The sequence below is a fragment of the Triticum urartu genome, chromosome 3A (genome assembly GCF_056163025.1).
Source record: "Triticum urartu cultivar PI428250 chromosome 3A, HENAU_Tu73, whole genome shotgun sequence".
Taxonomy (NCBI): Eukaryota; Viridiplantae; Streptophyta; class Magnoliopsida; order Poales; family Poaceae; genus Triticum; species Triticum urartu.
The window spans coordinates 23,647,435-23,661,452 of record NC_141875.1 but is presented as its reverse complement, the minus strand read 5'-3'; the positions used below and the strand labels follow the sequence as shown (position 1 = coordinate 23,661,452).

At 42.6% G+C, this 14,018-nt stretch overlaps 1 long non-coding RNA gene across 1 annotated transcript; it reads right to left on the bottom strand.

Moving 5' to 3' along the window:
• Window positions 1–9,306: 9,306 nt before the first annotated feature.
• LOC125547717 (uncharacterized) lies at window positions 9,307–11,884 on the bottom strand. Its single transcript, XR_015599525.1, has 2 exons — window positions 10,308–11,884; window positions 9,307–9,776 (listed from the first exon to the last, which is right to left on the bottom strand). It is a non-coding gene; the product is annotated as an uncharacterized LOC125547717 (long non-coding RNA).
• Between the last annotated feature and the right edge of the window lie 2,134 nt (window positions 11,885–14,018).

The window sequence follows — 14,018 nt, the reverse complement described above, 5'->3', positions numbered from 1 at the left end:
CTCGTAGCGCCACAGGACAGAAGATGCAAGGAGTTCTTCTTGACTGCCTTGTACAAGCTCTGGCACCACCTGTCATCGTCAGGGAGTAGCTCGGGCACGTTGGACACCAAGTACGCACAGTACCTCGACAAGTGAGTGGCGGTGATCTCACAATCAGAAGCAGGTGCAGGGGATGGTTGCCTCAGTTCAAGTAAGCTTGTTGCTATATGACATATGAGCATCATGTGAGCCACACCCTTGTCACTGCAATTCCAGATGAGGTTGCCGCTCCGAGGCAAAAAGGCTCCTCCACTGCTTGGGGTCCCATTGCTTGCTCTGAGTGTGTTGAAGATCTCAGTTTTTACCATTGGAGGTACCTTCACATCCTTACTTTGATCGCCCAAACAGAGAAGAATCCGAAGACGTGTGAGAAGAACAATTGGGTGGTATCTTTGGTGGAGAACAAGCAACGAGCATTGGTTCATTTTGTCCATCCTATGCTTCATCAACTTGCATCTGAGCCCTGACACAATACTAACACATTTGTGTATGAAAGGAGGTTGCTTCATATTGTCATGTTTTGCTACATGCCGGCAAATGAGGGCCACATTGGTCCAGTTGGAGAATATATAGGAACCAATATCCCTTACCTCTGCAAGCACAACTAGTACAAGAAGTATGGATACGAGTATTATATCAAAGGCCAAGCTTCCAATGTTAACTGTGGCTTTGGTTTCACTGCTATTGAGTTTAAAAGCATCCAAACATACCATTGCACAAGAAATCTGACCAATGCCACCTATGCCTTCAAAAATAATTTTCTTGACCATCAACCATAGAGTATAGAGACAATATTGTATGGTGAGCAATGAGGTAACGATGCTTAATATCGGTAGGTAACTCTTTGAATAAAACATAGGGAGAGATGTATAGTAGTAATCATGCAGAAATGACAGCTCGTCTTCAATGACCCTAAAAACCCTTTCAGCAGTTGTATCCTCCATCAACTGATGCCAGAAGAAGTTGTGAGCTTGTGCAAAGCCAGCCTCAACGATTGTATAGCCAGCAAATCGACACCGCAATAACTTGAACAGTGCAAATGAAAAGCATATTTCGTTGATTCGTGACATTGGCCCAATAAGTTTATCATCCAATTGCCAAACTTTGTCAATTGTCACTAAGGAGTTGTTCCCTATGGAGTTTGTATCTTGGCTGGGTATCGGTTTGATACAATAACCTTGAGGCTGTTTCTCTACCTTCTGTCTCTCCTCGCCCATAAGTATAAGTTGTGGAGGAAGTAATTGTTCATATATTGCCTCTACATTTTGCTCAACTGCTGGTCCAACACGCTGATTTCTCTCATGTAACAGCATCATGTATCCAACAATAAGACGAGGGCTGCGCCCATGAGACAAAGAACGCCGGGCCATCCAAAATGCAAAACATTTTAGCCCCAATTTTGCAAAGAGAAGACCAATGAAAAGCCATACTAGAAATTTCAACGAGGGCCCAGCGAAAAAGCTCAACGCGAGGTACGAGGTCCACATTGCTTGTGCGAGTAGTACCACTGGGAGATCATTGCTTCTACCTTCTCTATCATCTGTAGCGACCATTGTACTGGTATTGATTCCAATCATTTGAGAAAGGCCTACCCACAACAGGATTAGGAGTAGGTGCGCAGCTGCACTGCAGCTGATTACCATGATTTCATATGAGTCGCTTTCCTCCGGAGGGAGGATGCGGATCTGTGTTTTTGAATAGGTTGAGCTAATTGTGGAGCCATTAGAGACAACATATGATAAGATTGGCAGGAACAAGGTAGTGGCTCCAAGGAAGAAGAAGCGAATAAAGGATCGGTGCCGGTAGTGAGGCATGTAGAGGCCTACTACAACAAGAATTCCAACAAATATGACATTGAGGATGCTGAGTCCGTTTACTGGCATTACCATTTGTGGATTCAGCAATCGCGAGAAATGACCCGAAGCAAAAGTGGAGCAGTTTCCAATTTCAGGCCAGTCTGCTTCCATGACCTGATTGATGAATTAATTACAGCATCAGCACAAATGCTGACATATATTAATACTGTGTGCAAGGGATTTGCTCATGAGCTAGTACCATGTACGAGCACTACAACGGACACAGAGTAAAAAGGGAAAGCTGCCGCTATTTCAGGACTCCATGCGAATAAGCACCAGCGCGTCGCAAACATAGCTGTACCGCACATGTGCAAATATAGTTAACAAAATAACCTTATTTTGGTCCCTAAACTATTGCAATTCCTGAAATCTCAATATCGTGGTCCCTTCCTACACCAAGAATGGTTTTGATGATGATATGGTGGTGTTTTCACACATGCGGCAGCCCAGTCAACATAGAAAACCATTCTTTTTAGAGAAAAGCCAGTAATAGCCAAAAACCATAGCAATATCTAGAAAAAAATGTAGAATTCGATAAGTGCAAACGTTACTATTTCTATTTTAAAATGGCAGAATTCAGTGAATTTCTAAAATACTTGAATTTTTTATTTCTCTATTGTTTTTTTTATTTTCCTTCTAGTCCGCAAGGCTTTGAGACACTAGTGACCAAAAATTGATTTTAGCTTAGGTGAGGGGCCAAGCTGAGACCTTGGCAGTAGGCGAAAGCGTAAAACGTGCTTTTTTTGCGGATGGAAAGGAGATTCTCATTACTCACGGAGGCTTCTCAGCCATAACCAAGTTTACAACAAAACTTGGTTACAGCTGAGAACCAAGTTTTCTTTCACCAAATTTAAAGGCACACACACGCAGCTTACTTAGAAAAACTCCTGCATTTATTTGTAAACATATGGACATTTTGGTTGGCAAAGTGAGCATATTAGATTTGCCACAAAAAAACTCATAATATCAATGCTTAATTCAATGTTATCAAATGTGTTAGTCAAAGTGATACATTAAAGATCTGATAAAAAAGTAAACCAGAGTATTAAATAAGAGTTTTCCTTTCATGTAACTTTTGTGTGTGCGGTGCTAAGGTACATCGAATATCTAGGCTACTACTTCATGCTTCATGATCCATGACGGATCGACGGCGTGTCGCCAAAAAATATCCCTCTCTTGATCCATGTAAATTTTGGTTTAATATTTAAAACCTCTAAATCTTCTAAAAATTTAGCAACATTTACAATCCGTTTAAACATTTGTGTTCCTGGTACTGAGTTCTTAAAAACAAGACCAATATATATCAAATATATGTCTGAAAGAAATGGAATGTTCAAGTTAAAAACTGTGTGGAACTTTTATGAAACATGTTTGAAAATAGTGAACTTTTCTAAAACTATTGTCTATACATGAGATGCTCGTATGTTTAATATAATATAGAACTTCTTTGAAACTTTTGTAAAGCTTGGTAAATTTCTTGTGAAAATTATTATTTTTGTGGGGATTATTGTGAAACTGTTGTGCATACATGAGATGTTTTGTAGTTTCACGTGAAACAAGTAAAAAATAACTAGCTTTATAGTTTCAGATATGAGCCATATTTGTTTTATGTTTTAGAATTGAATTGGTTTATTATCTCTAGTTGATGCTATGTTCTCCACGGCTTGGTTCTTATGGATCTCCTCCAGGTCCTAGGCATCTTGTGTCTAGCTCTGCTCTCTATTGGTACTCAAATTAGTACTTTGTCTTTGCATGTGTCTGTCCATTCCTTCAACACTGATGCACTCAGAGTGGCAAAACCCCTTCAATAAGAAGCATAAGACCTAAAGAGAGGAGACAGAACCGAAAGAAAGACAACAAGGTCTTTGAAAGTGGGAAGAAAGCCAAGTATATGATGGTGTGTAGGGTCTTTCAAATCAATTAGGAAAGCATGAGCTAAGAACGCACAGGCTTTCTGCGCCTTGACAAGTGGATCTATGATAAAATAGCTTCTTCAACTATTAAATGTTCAATATTGTTCTCACTAATACAGAAGTAATCATCCCAGCAAAACCAAAAACGTGCATCCCGGCCTTTTCTCCACATGTTTGGGTAAGCGTTATGGATAGCGGGTCGGAGGACTTTCCATGGCGGGTTTTCATGATTTAAAAAGATGAGAGAAAATTCATGCATGTCTCAGTTGTGACCACGGTTTTTTTAAGTTGGCGGTAGTGTTAGCACTCGTGGGCTCTCTGCTCCTCTCATCATCATGGAAGAGCCACAGAAGCGTTCTCGCTGCTTCATCTTGTGTCATATCTTGTGTCATCGGTGGAGGACTGAGATTAAGCCGACATTGGTCGCTAGTTCCCTACTTGTTTCTGTCATGGTAGCTGCTTCTCTCATCATCCCATGGAAGGTGGCTGTTGGAAGCAAAGGGAGCGACCACCTTCTATGCTCTTCCGCCACAAAATAGTTGCCTCCACTGGTGCGGTGGGTTGTGCACCATCATGAGCCCTCGTCCTCCATCTGTTGCTTCAGGAAGCTCATCGTCTGACCACTGTTGGAGCACAGAACCTACGCTAGATCTGCCCCTGGAGGTCACCATCGAGGATCATGACGGCACACACTCAGTGTGGCATGCCTGAGACCGAGCTCTGTAGCTGGAAGTGTCGCCTCTCCTTTCCCATGATCCGCTTCAACCTTGGAGCCAATTGTCGTGATGGAGAGAGATAGGGGATAGGGGAAAACCAGAGTGGATAGGAAGGTTCTCTTTTTAAGAACACAAGCGCGGGAAAGGAATGTTCGACACCAAAGCCTAGTGTCACACTTGGCCCAACTGCTTTGGTGGCGTAGGCTGCCTGAGGGCCTTTTTATATGCTAGGCTTGTTTGGCCAAGCGGTTCTTGTCCAATGCAAGGAAGTTTTGTAAACTAGTCAGTCTTAGTGTTGTTTATTTTGAGACGAGTTTGGGGCTTATTCGGTTTACATGATTTCTAAATCACTGGAATAAGAAACGTAGAGGATTGGCATGGGGAATCGTTTGGGTTTGGCGCGCCGGCCCAACGCTCGGCCGGTCGCTTTCCCAGCTACGCTCATGGGGCCACACGCACAACTCATCGCCCACCCGCCGTTTCCTTTAGAAAGTCTATCCTCCACGCACTTCTCTTTCCTCATGCCTCACATCTCTCCTCCCAAATCCTAGTCCGCCATGAAATCCCTCCCTCTTTTTTCCTCTGACTCCACACCGGCGAGCAAGCCACTCCGGTTAGCCTGCGCTACCCCTTGAACCTCCCCCTTAGTCTATCCCCCACGATCCATGGCCACAGACGGCGGCGTTCTGGACCTGGCGATGTGTCGTGCTGCAAGGGGACAGGTTCCTATGCTGGAACCGTCGCCGTGCTAACCGTCGACGCGCCGTGCTGGAATCCGGCCACGCCGATGCTGGAACCAGTGAAGAAAATTGCTGGAACCGGCTACTCGATTTGTTACAACCGAGGATTCAAGTCGCTGCATCCATGGCGGTGGAGGTATTCTTTTGCTGGAACCCCCGAGTTGATTTGCTGGAACCGGCTACTAGATTTGTTGGATTCGGCAAAGTTTTTTGTTGCGGCCGTCAGCAGCGACGCATATGTTTTTGTTGTAACCGGTGTATGTTTTTCCTACCATCGGTGATTTGATTTGCTACAATCGTTTCATTTTTTGCTAAATTCATTCACAGTCGAGCTACGTCATGCGAACGGCGGCAACCCTTTTTGCTGCAACCATTGTAGTTTTTGCTACGTCCGTCGAGGATTTTTGCTACATCATTTTTTCATGGTGGAGCTGCAAGCTCGACGGCGGCGAAGATGATTTTGTGTTGCAACCATCATTTCTTTTTGCTACGACCTATGGAATTTTTGCTACATACATTCATTTTTTTTATTTTTTCTGAGATGGCGTGCTTCATCTGACGATGGAAGACAGCGAGCGCGGGAGACCAACGCGAGCGCGGCGGCGTGGGGGAGGACGTCGGTGCCGCCGGGCCTCGCCGCGGGCACACGCACGCGGTGGCTGGGGCAGAGACATCTCGCATCGGACGAGTGGATCTGAAACTGAAGAAGACGGGGGAAGAAGACGATGACGTGGGGGTGAGGGGGCGAATCGAACAGTTGTTTAGCTGCTGGATCGCACGGCTAGGTAGCGACCGGCCCTAATTTGGGCCGGTGCGCCGGCGTCTATCAGCCCCCATTGTCATGACATTACCACTCCGATCCTTAGCAATTTTTTATGAGATTTCATCTAATGCATTGAAACCTTATGAATATGGCTAATATGAACACAATCCTTAGGAATCTAGTATCTTCATTCGTATAAAACAAATGTAAACATAGAATAATATTCCGTGGGTGAAAATTGTATAAGAAACCTCCAAAGTTTTCCAAACTGCATGAGTCGTACAAAATAGGCCTGTCTTAGTTGTATTGACATTTGTTGTTTGTAGTAAGAGTGTGGAGCTATTTCTCGCTCGGTGCGAATCGGAGCTCCGTCTTGCCTATGACGGGTGTGCTACTGATCCAGCCATTATTATAGCTGTGGTGCGAGTTTTTTTCCTATGTGTTTTTGTTTGTATTTTTTCACTATTTTTTGCCGTTTTCTTCGCTTTTCTTTGCTTTTTTCCTTTTCTTTTTTTTGGTTTTTTTGTTTCTTTCACGGTTTCATTGGTTTTCCTTGGGTTTTTGTTGTTATTTTTCTTTAACACATTGTACATTTTTTGTATACATCAGGAACATTTTTATACACATCTAATACTTTTCAAATATGTATTTTAATTTTAAAAATTATCTTTTGATGCCTACTCTGTTCATACATATTGTACATTTTTGGTATACTTATAAACCACTTTTTACACATGATTAACATTCTTCAGTACATGTTTTTGAGAAACAATTGAATACATGTTAAACATTTTTTAAATGATGTTCAAAACATTTTTTCTAGTAATACTGAACACTTTTAAAATATGCGGATATTTTTGCATTGTATAAATACTTTTTAAAAATGTCACAAATATATATTTGAAATGCATGAACATTTTTTAAATGTAACATACATTTTTTTGAACACTACAAAACATTTTTTGTTGAATTACATGAATATTTTCCTATACATTCTATAACATTTAAAGAAAATTAACATACATTTTTTTAAACGTGACACATTTTTTAAATGTCAGGAACAGTTTTTAAAATTCTATCAACATTATTTTAAAATTACACTAACAAATAATTGACACTGTATTAACAGATAGATCTATCTGATGCGGATTTTCCTAGCCCGTTTCCAATATATTGTATGACATATCGTCTTCTGCATTGTACTTGTGCCTTCTTTCGAATATAGCATCACCACAATCAAAGATTCTAACATGTCGTAAACTGTGTGGCTCTTTTCGTTTTTTGAGATTTCAAATTTAAATTAAGGTTTTTTTCATGCATCGTGAAATACTTAATTTGAATTTGAGAACGATGCATGAAGCTAAGGTCAAGGACTTTACACCTACTCATACCATTGTGGAGGTGAAGCAAGGCTTTTATTTAATGAACCACAAGCACCCGCTGCAATCTATGTCAAGGACTTTACACCTTCTTGTTATGTGTGTGTGTGTGTCTGGGGGGGGGGGGGGTGGTGTTGGATGGGCGGGGGGTGAGCGAGATCTCGCTATTGGGCCTTGGGCCATGGAGGTCGCAATTTCCACCGCTGGTTCACAGGAGCCCGTTCCCAGCGCCGTTGAGATAACTTTTGCGTTGGTATGGCTCTCGTCTAAGCAACGGGTTGTCAAATTCGTGGGAAAACCCGTGGTGTTGGGGATTTGGAGATGGGTCGGATTTGGTCTGGGTTTTGGAGCGGCGTTGGGGATTTGGGAGATCGTATGACTTTAAGCGTTTTTTTTTTTGCAGGGGGACTTGAAGCGTTTTCGGCCTTAAATTGAGATCAGCAAAGGATAAGAAGATCCTGATCGGATGTCTAACAATATATAGAGGATGGATAAACCAAGACATACTATTTTCAAGAGTAATTCAGAGCATGGAATTCAATTTGACAGAAGTTGTTGAGTTGCAGGACAAGAACTACTAAAATCTTTGTCATAGTCACACACACAAAAAAAAAATCTTCAACAGATATTTATGTATATGGTCTGACGATATGAATAGTATGGAAATGGCATAGCCTCTATCATTCATATTCATGTGATCCAAAGAGTCAGGAAGAAAAAAGATCCTAAGAGTTGAGATTCTTACGCATCTTTGAACGTCTCGTACATGGGATGAAAATTATATCTAAAGCGAATAGATCCTAATGTGTATCGTGTAGAAAGAAGAAAACTCTAAATATGCTTGGAACATAGAAATTCCATAGCAGATGGTCCAGTTTTCACCCAAACAAAAACTCCCCTTTACATTTATAAACGGAGATAACCAGCACGAAGTTAAGAAATTACTTACCTCAAGAGCTACAAGCCACGGGCAGAGCGCAGGAGGACTTGATCGCCTGTCCTTGCGGGCAGGCTGACCTTCTAGGCAGAGTATGTCTCCTTAGACCTTGGGGTGGTGTGTGTGTGTGTGTGCACCCCTTTACGTTTAGTTGATGAATGCAAAACAAGCCTTAATATACAGTAGTTTGCTCGCGACAACATGTGAGACGACGAGCTGCTCCAACAACCCGCATATCTGAATGGATTTGACGTGTTGTACAGACCCCGCCGTTAACCGCACAACTAACGAAGTCTGGGCTTTTGTGCGGGTTGCATCCCGCCAGCTTGGAACTTGTTGTCATCTGAACTTGTTTGAATTAGCTTAGTAGCTGGAGGTAGTAATGTAGCGTTAGGAGTTGTCAGATGTTTGTCAGACTAATGGTTTGTTAATGTGAGTCTATTACCATACCATGTGAGTTGGGTATAATTAACTTAGGGCCTATTTGGTTTCAATAAGTCACCCGACTTATAAGTCAGGTGACTTAAAACTAGTGACTTATAAGTCACGCATGTTTGGTTGTCACCTGACTTATAAGTCACCTGACACACCTTTCCACATCAATCAACATCATGCAGGTGGTGGGACCCACGCAAAAGGGGGTGATTTATAAGTTTTAAGTTGAGGTGACTTATAAGTCAGGTCTATTTGGCAAAATAAGTCATTTTTTTTCACTTTTCGACTTATAAGTTGGTGACTTATTTAGAACCAAACATGCCCTTAGGGATCTGAATAACCATCCATGTGATCGAAAACCATTGTCTCATTGTCTGTACTCACCTTTCACGGGCAGTCCCTCACCTTGTCTCGTTATCTCTAACCTGCCAGACATGCGGTACTCACCGGCAGTCATTGTCTCATTGTCTGTAATCACCTTTCATGCGGCACTTCGTGCATCGTGATGCCTCCCTAATGACTAGCCAATTCGTCTAAGTGAGTTTATTGCGTAAAAGTACCATCCTTGTCAAGGATATAAATGTTGGTTGATCTCGGCTCTGACCGGGTAAAAAGTATCGCTAAGGGTATGGGCCATGAACCAACGTACGTGGTTGTTGACCCCAACAGAACCGCCCTGATCGGGGGCACCTCTAACCAACAGATGGTTTTGGTCCCCTATTGCCAGCATACATATAAAGGGTGGGGCCTGGATACTTATGGAGCGGAGTTCACGTAAATTATATCCAGCTCCTTTATTCCCTCGAACCCTATCGATCTAGGGGTGTGCTGAAGCAGTGGGAAGGCCGTTTCCATCGCCGGCCGCCGCAAGGCTGTGCCGGCGGCTTCCTGCTGCCTCCGGCGAAGCTCCTGGATGAGCTGCTGCCTCTCCACGACTACATCAACACGGCGCCTCTGGTGCTGCTCATCCTCGCCACTGAGATCATGGGGTACTGTGCCTGCATCGAGCACACTTGTAAGATTCACGAACCTCTCTGGTAATCATATCTTAGGTGACCTAATGCTAGGCAAATGATCCTATTACATAATCCTAAAGTTCCTTTTCTAACATTGGTATCATGAGCACATTTTTTAATGCCTAGATTAGATCCCAAATCAAGTTTAATGATGATCTGTTCGAGTTGATAGTCATTATACATCATAATGTTTTATGTATAAGACTACTGCCCTCTGATAAGTTAATGATGTAGGATTGAAGTAAATTGTTTTGGTTAAAGCCATAATTGCTACCGGTTAGTGCTGATTAGATAATGGTCATGTTCTCCCTATTTGGTTAATGTAGTCATGCTTCCGCATTAGGTGTATCTTTAGTTAGCACCTGATTACACCCGCTTTAGCCATTAGAAGGTAAAGGGGGTCAAGAATGTATAATCAAGAGTAATTCCCCAACTTTCAGAAACCCTAGCCATCAAATCCACAATTTTTTTGTAACAAGAATTAAAGAAAGGGGAATGGATCTAGGGGCTCACCATATGACGTCGCATTGACGTCTCCACCCTCAGGGGTCCGCACGGCCTACGCCGTGCGAGGACGCCGGTGCCGCGATGCCGTTGTCCCTTGGGCCACCGTGCGGAATGAATGGATCCGCCCCCCTTTTCTTCCTGCTTATGGATGTGTGCGTCGCACGGCAGTCGTGTCTTGCACGCCGCCGTCACATCGAAAGGGTCGCGCCGCCGCTCGCGTATGTGGCCGTCGCGACCGTCCCCTAAAGCCGCGGTGGCCGGCAAAGTCCCTCCCACCGTACGAATCGGCGGGCGCGCGGACGCAGAGACCTCGTTCGACGGCAAAGCGCGCGGGATCCAGTCCGCTGCACGCTTGGCCGGCGAGCGGAGCTGCCGCGCCGCCATGGTTGGCGAGCTCCCCGGGCGGCCGCTGTTGTCGCCGCTCTCTACGGGAGCGTAAAGATCGGGGGAGGAGGAGACAAATGTGCTAGGGTTCCCACCGGCAGTTGTTTTGTTCCGGCTGGGGATGATCCGGACCGTCGGCTAGATCGAACGGCTTAGATCGGCGCGGATCAGCTGCTGGACCTTTGAGCGGATAACGGGTCTAATCTGACCATGGGCCGAGGCCCAGTTTTTCTAAACCCCGGAGGGTTTTTCGTTTTCTCTGAGAACTTTTCTCCTGGGCTGAATCAATAAAAGTCTGCCGTGGGTTTCATGGGCCAAATTTGATGTCCTATGTATTCTCCTTTTATTCAGTGCTTCTCTGTATTATTTTGATTCTCTAAAGATCTTGCACTGTTTAAAATGAAAATAGATAGAAAATTATGTTTTATGTTTATGGAATTGAAAGGAGCCAACAAGAAATTTTATTTGGTATTTTTGACACATGAAATTTAATGTTGAGTATCATTTTAAATATCAATTGATATTGAAAATTAATGTTGTCAAATTGGTATTTAATCTGAGAATGATGTGGCCAATATGTATGATGAAGAATTCATGCTTTTCTAGTTTTCCAGTGCATTTGATTGGGTTCAATTGTTACTATTTCCAAATAAATTGTATGCACTGTTTTGCATCAAAAAATGCCTAAATATAAAGGGGATATAGTGCTATAAGATTAACGTTGATGTCATTTCTTTTATAGCATTTTAATATTGAATTATGGATATTATGAGATGATGTTGTTTTTAGCATGATTATGCGCTACTCTCTAAAGTTTATGGTTTTCTGTTCGGAGATTTTATTTGATCATGAAGTTTATGTTGTGATCATCTCTTATAAGTTGAGACCATCTTAAGGAAATGTTAGTGACTGCGTGGTTTGGATTTTCCGCATCGCACTACGCGGTCTAATGATGGTGATCCATAATGCTAAAGTATTATGTCAGGTGCATTTTATGTCTTTTGGCATGCACTGACAGAAGGTGATGGAGGCTTGGCATGATGATTCACTGAACAAGAATATTTAGAGAATTTTAATGTCATATAATGGTCATAAGTTGTCATTTATTGACTATTAAAAGTTTACCAAATGTTATTATTTGGTGAAAGCATGGTGTAATATCCAAATTTTGTTTGGAGAATGTTTGTGATGTCATTATACAGAGGATGTCAATCTATTGTTTACTCTGTGAAATGAAATGTCATGATGAGAATGTTCAAAATGAATGATACTTTTGTTATCATGTCATCTGGGTATTTAATGATAAACTTGACAAGTTTTATTGATGTTATTGAAATTATGATGTCAAAGTTTAATGCAAGATGGTCAGTGATAAATTATTGAATCCATGTGTTTGATAAAACATTGGGTTGCATCATGTATATATGCTTTATGATAATGTTTGCTATTAATGTAGTGAATGTGTTTATTGGTGATTATGTGATTTTAAGTTTTCCTAGTCACAGTGAACACATGAAGTTTTGATTATGATTTATGGTATATGACATTATTCTAACCAACGTTGAATATTGTCATGTCCCATTCTCGAATGGATAATGTTCTTTTTCGTTTTCAACCCAACGGTGATGCGGATTAGAACACGATTAGCTTGTTTTTGATTTAGATCATTCAAGTTTTATTATGTTGATGTTTAAATAATGATGCTCATAAAGTGAATGCCCTTGTTTCTGTAATGGACCTCAAAATCGAGTTCATTTATCAGAACGGGCTGATCTTCACAAATGGAAGGACAGGACTCTCTTTCGTAAGAGTTTTGACCTTTATCATGCACCCAGAGTTCCTATTGTGAATTCTGTCGAAGAGAGGGGAAAGTATGGCATAGAAACTATGAAATGAGCAAAGTCGAACAGATGTTGATTCCTTATCATGAAGCATACCATCTCCTCTGAGATAAAGAACGCAATTCCCTTCTTTTATATGCGAATGTGTACTTGGCCTCCATCGAGGAACACTTTAGATATAATTTTACCCGTTGAAGACGGGCTTTAAGGGGTTTTGCTATGAGGACAATAAAGAATAAAGCGTTAGAAGACATTTTGTGTATTCATGTGAACCTTTTTGTTCTTCTTAATGCAACATTTTGATGATGGTCTTACCATGTGGTGAGAATATTTATGAATGAATTATTTGTAATAAAAATATGTGCCATGTCACTCTTAAGATGTAAGTGAATAATGAGACCCCGTCGAAATTGTGGTCATGTTTACCACATTTCGAAAGGGGGAACGGAATGTCTCATTGAATATCGAAGATGATGAATGTGTTAATTCTCCGAGTAGGATGGAACCAACGGGAAGTCTTATTTTGGAGAATGAATTATTATAGTGAATGAAAGATCATATGAATGCCTTGACTCTTTTTTTATGAGAATTACGTGTACTTGCTGTTGGGTAACGTAGTAATTTTAAAAAAATTCCTACGCACACGCAAGATCATGGTGATGCATAGCAACGAGAGGGGAGAGTGTGATCTACGTACCCTTGTAGACCGACAGCGGAAGCGTTAGCACAACGCGGTTGATGTAGTCGTACGTCTTCACGGCCCGACCGATAAAGAACCGAAACTACGGCACCTCCGAGTTCTAGCACACATTCAGCTCGATGACGATCCCCGGACTCCGATCCAGCAAAGTGTCGGGGAAGAGTTCCCTCAGCACGACGGCGTGGTGACGATCTTGATGTACTACCGTCGCAGGGCTTCGCCTCAGCACCGCTACAATATTATCAAGGATTATGGTGGAAGTGGGCACCGCACACGGCTAAGAATATGATCACGTGGATCAACTTGTGTGTCTAGGGGTGCCCCCTGCCCCCGTATATAAAGGAGCGGGGGGAGGTGCGTCGGCCAGGAGGAGGGCGCACTAGGAGGAGTCCTACTCCCACCGGGAGTAGGATTCCCCCCCTTTCCTAGTTGGAATAGGATTCGGGAGGGGGAAAGAGGAGAGAGAGAAGGAAGGGGGGCGCCGCCCCCCTCTCCTTGTCCTATTCGGACTAGGGGTGGAGGGGCGCACGGCCCAGCCCTGGTCACCTCTCCTCTCTTCCACTAAAGCCCACTAAGGCCCATATACCTCCCGGGGGGTTCCGGTAACCTCCCGATACTCCGGTAAAATCCCGATTTCACCTGGAACACTTCCGATATCCAAATATAGGCTTCCAATATATCAATCTTTATGTATCGACCATTTCGAGACTCCTCGTCATGTTCGTGATCACATCCGGGACTCTGAACAAACTTCGGTACATCAAAATGCATAAACTCATAATATAACTATCA